At 36.9% G+C, this 12,166-nt stretch overlaps 1 protein-coding gene across 1 annotated transcript in view; it reads left to right on the top strand.

Annotated features, from left to right (window-relative positions):
- Window positions 1–2,291: 2,291 nt before the first annotated feature.
- Window positions 2,292–12,166, top strand: part of MOB3C (MOB kinase activator 3C) — a 37,325-nt gene continuing 27,450 nt past the window's right edge. The window contains exon 1 of the mRNA XM_087960219.1: window positions 2,292–2,638. The gene's annotated coding sequence lies outside the window, so the exon portion shown is untranslated. The remainder of the gene's footprint in view (window positions 2,639–12,166) is intronic.

Below are 12,166 nucleotides of genomic sequence, written 5' to 3'. Positions count from 1 at the left end.
TCAACTGTTCTGTACTAAAGCTGCTTGGTGCTGTGAAACTGAAACTCCTCTCTTCTGCTTGTGTTTTGCATTTGGAACAGATTTCTTTTCAGGTGGGGAGAGGGAGTAGAACTCCTTAGCACCAGAGTGTGTTAATAATAATATACGAAATACTAATGCTATGATGGTCATTTCGAAAAATCATTTCTTAGTGAGCACCTAGAAGCCAGGAGGAACATACGTGCCAAATTTCAAGTTTGTAGGCTTACGTTCTGGAGATTTTGTGATGATGCATGAGTGTTTGTAGGCTTTACGGTTCTGGAGATTTTGTGATGATGCATGAGTGGTATTTTGCTTTTATATATATAGATTTCCTGGTCACTATTCTGTCTTAGAATCTGGATAGATGGTTACCAAATTATTCCGATTCTAGATCTAGACCTTAGTATGACTAGTACACATTCTAGTATGGGGAATGTGTGCTAGTTTATTACTTATCAAGGGTTAGAGATTTCTTTATTATTTATTGATTCATTGAGATGTATTCCATGTTCTTGGGTGGGCTGCACCAAGGGAGGCTCATTCAATTTCATTGTACACATGTTGTGGATTGACAATAAAAGTTTGAATTTTGAACTAGACCCATCCTGGTATCCTTCAGATTTAGTAAGTAACCTTTGTTTTTCACAGGCAGCATGGCATGCTTCTTAGGGATGGGGTGGGATTCTACAGGTTCTCGCCTATTCGCTAGAACCGGTTGTTAACTTTCCAAGCAGTTCAGAGAACCGGTTGTTGGAAGAAATATTCTTTTGTTTTTTTCCACCCTTCTTACATTCTTGGCAGTATGCCTAGACTTACTTTGTCTGAAGGAGGTTTTTTTTTCTTTTTCTTTTTTTCTTTGCTTTACTTTCTTAAAGGGGAATGGTTGTTTTAAGCTTTTTACACTGCTGTTGGGAGGAAATACTCCCCTGTTGGAGTTAGCACTTTGAAGAAATAATTGAATAATGAAGCAGAAAGAAGCTTTTAATGACAAGGAACCAAGATGAGTGATATTCAGCAAGGCTTCTTGGCTAGCTAGAAAGATTGACATTCAAATGTGAGTTTACATACCCTTTTTGAGTTTTGGTCTAAAACTGGTGACTATTCAAAGTTACAATGGCACTGAAAAAAGTGGCTTATGACCATTTTTTATACTTACGACCGTTGCAGCATCCCCACTGTCATGAGAGGCCAGGCGAGGAGATGCGTGCCTCAATGTGAGTGACGTTGAGTTGGCCATGCCCACCCAGTCACATGACCAATAAGCCACGCCTACCAACTAAGCCACGCCCACAGAACCGGTTGTTAAAAAAATTGAATCCCACCCCTGCTTAGGGACGATAACAGCCGCCCAATTTATTAATAAGGACTACCATAGATTGAGGAACCCTGACGTACACAATATTGACACATACCCCAAATCTTATTGCTCTTTGGGTCCATTTCGGATGTTTCTTAGTAACAACATATGCATGTATGTAGAACCTGAAAAAAACGGTAAGATAATTTTAGGAAGCAGACTTAATAGCAATTTCCACTGAACTCCTATTAAACTCATTGATACTTTTTTTTTTTAGAAGATAGTTCTATGACTGCCATATGGATTAAAATAACTTCAATTCACCCAGAACCTTCCATTTTTAAAAGTTCTCAGGAATGGTGTCAACGTTGACATCACTGGATACTTTCGAAAGCCATCACAGGGGACCTGCTATTTAACAAGCCATGATGATCCACTAATGTCTTTGTCAACTGATCTGCTCTGCCCTACTTTGCCCATGTGTATGTAGTCTTTGTGTTTGAGATCAGCCAAGTAAGCAAGGAGTGCACAAAGATTGTTCGCCTGCAAAATAAAGACTTGCCAATTATTGTATTTTCTGCCTCTTCTCTTACATGCATTTCCTACCTGTTCTTGCACTCTTTAGGCAAACCTCTTCTTTCCCAACCTTGCAATAAAAGTTGGGAGCGTGAGCTCTCTTATTACCTGGTTTTGTTTGCTTAGTGGAGAAAACTTCCTTCTGGCTCTTTGCAGCTGAAAAGCTATCTCTTTATCTACAACTTATGAAGAGTGGGAAGTGGTGTGGTGCCGTGCAGCAGAATTTCAGTTTCCTTGCTGATCTTCATAATAATGTGCCCTTAAACTTCCTTTTAATCTGGAGCCAAGAAAAACAAAATGGAACAAAAGCTGAGACTGGGTGTTGAGAATGGTGTGTGTGTGTGTGTGTGTGTGTGTGTGTGTGTGTGTGTGTGTGTGTGTAAGAGAAAGGGGAGGGGGAGAGCACTTCCCAAGGATCTTTCTAGCATGGGGGTTTCTGCACAAGAGTGTAAGAGGCGTAGCTGGGGGAGGGTGAAAGAACTGATGTGTTGCAGCAAGGACAGCTGTAGTCCTCTAGACACAATCAGGATATGACATCAGCTAGGGGGAGGCAAAAAAAAAAAAAAAAGGAAAGCGGAGTGTATTTAATGAAAAGCCCAACAAGGATTTTGTAAATGAAAAACTTAAATGTCTGAGCTCTGAACACACCAGTAATTTTACAAGAATTTCAGGAATTTCTTTTGGACGTTTCTGGAATAACGTACAGAAGGAGGACATTTTCCTTGGGTCATCTTGAAGTCGTGGGTGAGTGTTTTCTGTAAACAGTTGGTTTTACAAATAACTTTGATCAAAGCAGGACAAGCTAACTTCTACATTGGATCTTTCTCTTGAATTGATGTTGTTTATTATAGTTTAGCCATGGCATATTTGCAGTTTTGCAGCCCATCTTAAAATATACACCAGGGTAGATTTCTTAACTTTTCAACTCTTAATACTGTATAAGCTAACTGCTATGGATCTGGGCAAGTTCTGCTTTGGGATAGAGGAAAACTCTTGTACTAAAATCTAGCCAAATCTTTACAGTGCCCAAATCCTAATTCTCTCCTATGGTTAGATTAGCAATTTTGAATGGAGCTGTTTTGGAGCACAAAGTAACAACTGTTTTTCAGATCAGTTTGGTGCTCCTGGGTTGCCCCTTGGCAAAGGCAAAATAGCTACAAGCACCATATCTAATAAACTTTTTAAACAGATCGAATCATTACAGAACTGAGCAAACTGAAAATGAGCATCTGTGTGTCTGATACAGAGAATAACTTAACTAGAATAACACCAGGTGTGTTTCTGAGTATGTAAAGGGAACATGCCATTTACAATTCCCGGGGGAGGCAGTTGAGGAAATCTTTCAATTTGCTGATATTGTTATAGAATCTGTCAGCCTAAAGATTTAGAGTGTTTCCAGTCAGGCTTTTACTGTGCAATTATACTTAACAGTGGTCCAAGGCAGCCAGTGCATTCTTTCATTTTGATCATCTCATCTTTCTCCTTCCCTTCTTTCAATATTTCCCTTTCTGGAGAAAATCCAGAAAGGAAGAAAAGTAGAATCCCTTGACTGCTAGCATTAAAAACTAGTGGTTACAGTACCACTACAGTCAAACTGCTTATTTGGAAATAAACTCTTATTGCTATAAGGGAATTTTCTGCTGAACCTGTATGCAGAGACTATATTGCCAAAGAATTTGTATTCTCTACAGCAGGGGTCCCCAACCACCGGTCCACGGACCGGTACTGGTCCATGGAACAAATCCTACCGGGCCGTTGGTTTGCTGGGTGCCACCATCTTGTTTTGATGAAAAAGTGCTTCCGGTGAGCTTTTCTGGGTAGAAAGCTCACCGGAAGCACTTTTTCATCAAAACAAGATGGCGGTGCCCAGCTGAAGCCGGTACCGGGCCGCGGCATAAAAAAGGTTGGGGACCACTGCTCTACAGAATACATATTCTGTACTCTATGCCTCTGCTCCCCCCACATTGTGACATACACAATGTCCATGGTAGCTCAACCACAATTACATACATACATACGTAAAAAACAAGATAATAGGTATAAGTAAAAACATAGTTATGAATACATGGATACATACAAGAAAAATAAAAAATAAAAGAAACAATAGGACAGGGACGGTAGGCACATTGGTGCGCTTATGCACGCCCCCTACAGACCTCTTAGGAAAGGGGTGAGGTCAATAGTAGACAGTCTAAGGTTAAAGTTTTTGGGGTTTGGGGAAGAAACCACATACATATATAGAAAATTAAGGGAAAAAGTCCTTAATAATAACAACTTTCAGGTTTTATGGAACAAAGTGATATAAAACTTTGGCACAGGTTTTGAGTGAATCTGATAGCACCAATATATTCCCATTATACAAATCCATTTTGGGATAAGCAGTGTTATGCTAAGTGTAGAAAATTGGTAAGAAATAGCAACTCAGTGATAATTAAAGTTATGAAATAACAAAAAGATAAGAAAATACAAACGTGCAAAAACTAGTTTATGCCAAGATTAGTCCTTATACTGTTCCAACAAAGAGCTGTGGTGGCTCAGTGGTTAGAATGCAGTATTGCAGGCTGACTCTGCTCACTGCCAGCAGTTCAATCCTAACTGGCTCAAGGTTGACTCAGCCTTCCATCCTTCTGAGATTGATGAAATGAGGACCCAGATTGTTGGAGGCAATGTGCTGACTCTGTTAACACTTAGAGAGGCTGTAAAGCACTATGAAGAGGTCTATAAGTCTAAGTGCTGTTGCTACTGCGAATAATCCTGGTTTCTAACATGTCTGTATAGTACTCCATAGTACTATACTGTAGTACAGCCTGTATAGTACAGCCTTTTGATCTTTAAACTTAAATGTCCTTTTTGAGAACCTTATTAGCTCCATGCAGCTTTTAGGTATTGTACTTTAAGCTCAGCTAGAACTGAAACTCAGAACTCAGCTAGGATGTGAAATATTAATATCCATAATAATACAAGTGTAAACTTTGGGACATGACTTTGAATGGACATCTGATTTGGAGTAATAGGGTTACTGAGTTCTTCCATTCAGAAAGCTGCTTCATGGTGGTGCAGTGGTCAGAATGCAGTACTGCAGCTACTTCTGCTGACTGTTAGCTGCCTGCAGTTTGGCAGTTCAAATCTCACCAGGCTGAAGGTTGTCTGAGCCTTCCATCCTTCCGAGGTCGGTAAAATGAGGATCCAGATTGTTGGGGGCAATTTGCTGACTCTGTAAACCGCTTATAAAGGGCTGTAAAGCACTGTGAAGTCGTATAAAAGTCTAAGTTCTATTGCTATTAGAATTAAGATTGAGTATATTTAAGCTGACAGTGATTTCATGTGATAATTTTCTAAAGGGCAAACCCTTTAATAGGTAATAAGCTTAGCTCAAGGAGGGTGATTGAAAAAATTCTATGAGCTACAAAGTTATAGGTGCTTAAAGTTCCACTGACTTCCAAATCAGTGTACACTTGATTATGTTTAACCTAACTTTCATGTAAAACTGACTGTATAGTCTGACTATCTGAAAGAACTTGCTTTAGAATTATATCACATGAACAATGGATTAACAGACATTGGACACAAATATGGAATCTTTTTCTCCTAGAGATAATTTTTTTGTCTATGTCTGCTCTTGTGCTACCTTGTTTAAAATTAAGCCCTACCTAAAGCCCTTTAAAATGAACATGCACTTGTTCAACCCCACTTTTGGACAAAGAAATTTGTGCTACTGAATCATGGGACCATAACTATGGGTAGGAGCAGTATTTCCAAAGAACTGTTCCTTCAGGGTCATTTCACATCACATGGGAACGTCTATGATGAACCTATTAGACATTGTTAGTCATTTCCACAGTACTTGTTCAGATAGAAAGTTTACTACTCGATTCCTTCTTCTCTGCAATCATCCTAATGAGACACAACATGTCAGACTGTACATTTTTTATTGTCTATTATAGGTGTTCACCAACTTGCTACCAGTGGTGGGATTCAATTTTTTTTTACTACTGGTTCTGTGGGTGTGGCTTAGTGGGCGTGGCAGGGGAAGGATATTGTAAAATCTCCAGTCAGAGGTGGTATTTTCCGGTTCTCCAAACTACTCAAAATTTCTACTACCGGTTCTCCAGAACTGGTCAGAACCTGGTGAATACCACCTCTGCTTGTTGCCTATTGTTATGAAATATGTAGCACAATCTTCTCCGTGCCTTTTGTACATTTAATCAAAAGTTAAACTAATTAAATTATATCATTTTTACTTCTAATAAGAATTTGGTTTGAAACTTTCATCTCCAGGTGCATCTGGGTGATAACTGTTCTGGAGAATGATCAGTTCATATCTAGCACCTTCATACATTTTCCACATGAGAAGATCTCTTGGATAGAATCAGTAGGGCTATGCTATTTAAGTAAGCAAGATTCCAGACTCAACTGAAAGATCATAGACTTCTAAATGGATATATTCATGCTGAGTTTGAAGACCTTAAGGGATAGAAGTAATAGCAATAGCTATTATATACCATATAATAGCCCTCTCTAAGCAGTTTACAGAGTCAGCATATTGCCCCCAACAATCTGGGTCCTCATTTTACTGAGCCTGGTGACATTCGAACTGCCAAACTGCTGGCAATCAGCAGGCAGCAGAATTAGCCTGTAATACTGCATTCTAACCACTGCACCACCATAGCATTATTACCATAATCCACCTAATTTTTTTCACTTGCAGAAAGCATAACAGGCCCACACTGTCTTTTGTCCATTTAAAAGCAGTTTGTTCAGTCTGCTATGGTCACAAATGCGTCAATCAGGCATTACAGGTGTAAAGTAGAACACACATATAAGGAGCTGTAGGGCCTTATCAGCTGTTCTCATTGTGCAATGTTGATAGATTAACTGAGCAACCCCTCATTGATTGTTTATGCAGCAATGTATTAACCTAACTGCAAATAGTGCCTCAACATGATGGCAATTCGAGACCAACCATAATTCCTTTACCACCAGAGATATCCAGGGAGATATTACTAGACATCAACTTTAATCATTGGTATGGTATTGTTTGATCATATAACTTGTCCTCTACCCAATAATGAAAGCTGTAGTCCAATGATTTCAAGATGATTAGATTAGGTACTCTCAGTCTTCTGTACCAAGCATTTCAACAATAAATAAGGACAGAATGCAATGATAATAGTTACAAATGTACAATTTTAAAAAAATATACAGAGCGATTAATTCAGTTTAAAACATATGTCAAACTTCTTTAGCTAATAAGTCCTATTCTGTGAAAAGCAAAAACAAAAGACCAAATCAAAATCATTGATATGATATGATATGATATGGATGTCAACAGAATTGTTAGCTAATATCCAAGAAATAAATATTGAAACAAGTACTTGGATAGATCATAATCCAATGACAATTAAATGGAAAGGAAAAAGAATAAGATCTAGATGGACGTTAAATAATACTATACTAAAAGAAAAAGACTTCATACAGAGGATGGAGAAAGAACTGGCTTTTTTCTTTAAAGAAAATAAAAAAGAAGACACATCAATGCAGAACGTATGGGATACAATGAAGGCATATGCCAGAGGCTTGATAATAGACTATACAAGGAAAAGAAATACCATGAAAAATCTAGCCTTTAAGACATTAGAGGATGAGTATAAAGGACTTGCAAAAGAGTTACAGAAATTGCCACAGAAAAAGGACATTGTTAAAAATGGATATAATTAAACATAAAATGGGACTAATGGAAAAAGAAGAATTAGCACAGAAAATCAGAGGTGCGAATCAGAACTATTTTGAAGATGCAAATAAACCAGGTAGATAGTTAGCATATAAATTGAAAAAGGAGAAAGAATCAAGGAAAATATTGCAATTAATAGATGATCAAGGCCAAGTTTGCTATGGAAGTAAAGAGAAGAAGGAAATTATATGAGACTATTATGGGAAACTATACACACAAGAGAATATTGATGATGAAAGAGTTAAACAGTACTTACAGAATGCTAATCTATCCCAGATACCTAAAGAGATTGAAATAATGTTAGAAAGTAATATAATGATGATGGAGTTAACTGAAGCACTTGAGAAGCAAAACAATGGAAAGGCACCAGGCCCAGATGGACTTCCAGAGGAATTTTACAAAACACTACAAGAATCGTTGAATCTTCCATTGTTAGAAGTTATGAATGAAGTTATGTTAAAGAAGAAGATACCTAAATCATGGTCAGAAGCTTATATTACACTTGTCCCAAAAGAGGAGGCCGACCCATTACAAATCAAGAACTATAGGCCTATTTCCCTACTAAACAAAGATTATAAAATTTTTGCTTCAATATTGGCAGAAAGACTTAAAAAATACCTAAATAATTTTATTCATCCTGATCAAAATGGATTTCTGCCAAAGAGACAAATTAAAGACAATATGAGAGTAATCTTGGACACTTTGGAATACTACGAGGCACACCCTGAAAAACAAATAGTTTTGATATTTTTAGATGCACAGAAGGCATTTGACAATGTGAATTGGCGATTCATGTTATTACAGCTGGAACAGATGGGCTTTGGTAAAAAATTCATCCAAGCAATAGAAGCTATATATCATAACCAAACGGCAAAGGTAATGATAGAGGGAGAATTGACAGACTCTATTGATATAAGAAAAGGAACAAGACAAGGGTGCCCACTGTCACCTTTGTTGTTTATGTTAACCTTGGAAGTGCTAAACAGAAATATTAGAGAATAAAAGGATATTAAAGGGATGAAAATTAAAAAGAAAGAATTTAAATTGCAAGCATTCGCAGATGATCTGGTTTTCATTTTAGAAGACCCACTAGAAACAGCATTAAAATTGATAGAAAAGATAGAGGTATATGGGAAGGTGGCTGGTTTGAAAATAAATAAAGACAAAACAAAGATTTTGACAAAGAATATGTTATCAAGACAAAAGGAAGAATTGGCGGATGTATTGAAAATCCAGGTCACAAATAAGATCAAGTACTTGGGGATACATTTGACAGCAAGATGTAGTACATTAAAAGAGAATAACTATATTAAACTTAAGCAGCAGATAGCACTAGATTTGGCGAAATGGGAAAATTTACAACTGTCATTAATAGGATGAATATCAACAATCAAGATGAATATATTACCCAGAAATTTATATTTGTTCCAAACAATTCCAATTAGGCTTGGAAAAGATTACTTTGAAGATTTAAATAAAATTCTGTTGAAATATATATGGCAAGGTAAGAAAGCGAGAATAAAGTTAAAACTTTTGCAATATGCTAGAATAAGAGGAGGATTTGGTTTGCCTAATTGGGAGTTGTACTACCAAAATACAAATTTGATGTGGGTTAAGGAATGGATAACATTAAAAAATACTAGATTGTTGACATTAGAAGGACATGATCTGTTGTTGGGCTGGCATGCAATGTTATTTGAAAATTCTGGTCTGGATATCGACTATTGAAGCATTTTCTTATCCTATAATATATAAAAAGGAACAAACAGTTAGATATGGTGAAATATTGAATGAAAAGGGTGAACTTAAATCTATGCAAAAACTAGAGGAACAAGGTATAAAGATGAATTGGTTTTCATATGCGCAAATACATTCAAGGTATGATAAAGATTCTAAAACAGAAGGTTTCTATGATAAATTGACTGATTTAGATAAGATTTTGACAGGTACTGATGAAAAGGTGATTAAAAATTGTATGGATATTTATTAGAAATTAAACTAGAAGAAGAACAAGTCAAAGAAACAATGATTGCTTGGGGGAAGGATTTTGGATATGGGATTGATCTAGAGAAATGGCAAAAATTGTGGTCTCAAAATTATAAAATGACAATGTCAACAGCATATAAAGAAAATGTGTATAAGATGTTTTACAGGTGGCATTTCCCCCCAACAAGAATAGCAAGAATGTTCAAGAACAAATCTGAAAAATGTTGGAAATGTCATCAAGTACCTGGCTCATATTACCATATGTGGTGGACGTGTGCGGATGCCAAAAAACATTGTACTAAAATCCACACATGGTTGGAAAAAATGACAAAAAAGCATATAGACTTGAAACCAGATATATTTTTATTGGGAATTTTACCTGAAATATATAGTAAAGAATTGAAATATTTGATTGTAAATGTATTAACAGCGGCTAGGATCGTATTTGCTAAAAATTGGAAAAATGAGAAAATACCAACACAGGAGGAAGTTATTAAGAAAATAATGGAATATGCTGAAATGAGTAGATTGACATTTGAAATCAGAGAACAAGAAGATAAACAATTTTATAAAATTTGGGATTTATTCTATCAATGGTTAGACAATAAAACATGGTAATGAAATATGTAGACTTTTAGAACATAATGAATATATAAAGATGTATTTTTTATCATATCTACAAAATGATTATAGGATAGATTTGAGATGGAAATATGAATTGTCATAAAACAAATTAAGTAAAATATGGATTATCTTGTATAACATGAATGAATAATAGTATAGTCAAATGATTGATTAACAATGATATTAATGTATTTAGGAATATTTGATTGACAATATGAGAACATATACAATGTAACTGTAATTGAAGACTACGAAGTGGAAGCACAAAACAATTTGTAAACCAACCGACACACTGTATGCACATACATGGAATATGGTTTGATGTTTTTATGTTGTGTTTGTTTATGTCTGTCTTAAAAAAACAATAAAAACTTTTTTAATAAAAGAAAATCATCGCAGCCTGGAATCAATAGGGTAGAGATTCTATTCCATCAATGGCAATGCACTTATTCCAGCGATGCTCCAGTGAGAGGAGCTAAGAAAAACCTTCCAAAAATATGTAGATTTAGATGCCAATCTATTGAAATCATGAGTTCTTCTCCAAGTATGACTAAGTTTGGAGAGTCAGACAGTACAGAATTAACCTTACATTCCAATATTGCTTTAGGCTTGTATTGGCTTGTGTAATAGTCCTTGGGTTCAGGATTGGCTAGACTTTCAAAATAGTTTGTACTAGCAAAAACAACTTTTTGGATTTTTTTCTTTTTCTTTTTTTGCCTTTAGTGTTTAATCCTTTTTGGCTTTTATTTATCAGAATTAATTTCCTGCCAGGCAAATGTAATTGGCTTTCTTTCTTCTCCAATTTTTCTCTCTCTTTCCCTCTCTCTTTCTCTCTCACACACAGAGAAGCCAATGATCTCTTCTCTAACAGCCATTTTCTTAGAGGAAGCTGTGGAATTTTCCACGGTATTTAGAGCTGAATAAGTGATCTCTGGAAAGCAAATGCATCAAAGCAAATTCTATATTCAAACTGCAGCATGGTCAAAAGGGTAACAGCTTAGCAAGCACTTTCAGGGAAAAAAAAGAATTGTAAATGGATACAATTAACAGACAAAAGATTTGTTTCAGCATTGTGATAAGTTCCAGGTGTAGGCTGCAAAACTCCAGATAGCAACTAGTTAACAGCAAAAAGTTATGAGGGTGGCAGGATTTTTTGTAGTCCATATCTGTTAAATCTATGCTTTTTTTTTTTTTTTTTTTTTTTGAGCCTTTGAGTCAGTGTTGACTAATGGTGACTGCCTAGACTAGTCCCTACAGATTTCTTGGCAAAATTATTTTGGAAGTGATTTGCCATTGCCTCCTTCTTAGGGCTGAAAACCAGTGACTGGCCCAAAGTCACCTGAATTTGTGCTTAAGGCAGGATTAGAGATTGTGGCATCCTAGTAACCTGATGCTTTCACACTACACCATGCGTGCACCCGACACTCATGAGAAAGGAGCTTTGCATGCGAGCTCAATACATCTGCTGTTCACACGAGAGAATCCTCATGCATGAGGGCAAAGTGGCCACCGCCCATGTGAGGGGAGCTTCATGCATGCGCACGCACTCAGCCACCACATGCGTGACCCAGCCGTGGCCTGGTAGTGGGCTACAGCCTGGGGGGGGGGGAACGGGACCCTTGTTCTACTTCATTATGAAACTCCACACCAGAACTGGAGAGGTAGTGAATGAATGCCTTGTTCCTCACCAGCAGAAGTGGTATTCAGCAGGTTCTGACCAGTTCTGGAAAACCGGTAGCAGAAATTTTGAGTAGTTCGGAGAACCAGCAAATACCACCTCTGACTGGAGATTTTACAGTATCCTTCCCCTGCCACGCCCACCAAGCTCCGCCCACAGAACCGGTAGTAAAAAAAAAAATTGAATCCCACCACCAGAGTCTATTTTTTCAGTATAGACATGGCAATGAATTCTATATTCAGAAAGGAGGGAT

Source organism: Notechis scutatus, chromosome 3 (assembly GCF_049901735.1).
Source record: "Notechis scutatus isolate UNSWTSFEM ecotype Mainland chromosome 3, rNotScu1.2, whole genome shotgun sequence".
Lineage (NCBI taxonomy): Eukaryota > Metazoa > Chordata > Lepidosauria > Squamata > Elapidae > Notechis > Notechis scutatus.
The sequence above is the reverse complement of the archived record's forward strand: the minus strand, read 5'-3'. Positions and strand labels throughout refer to the sequence as shown.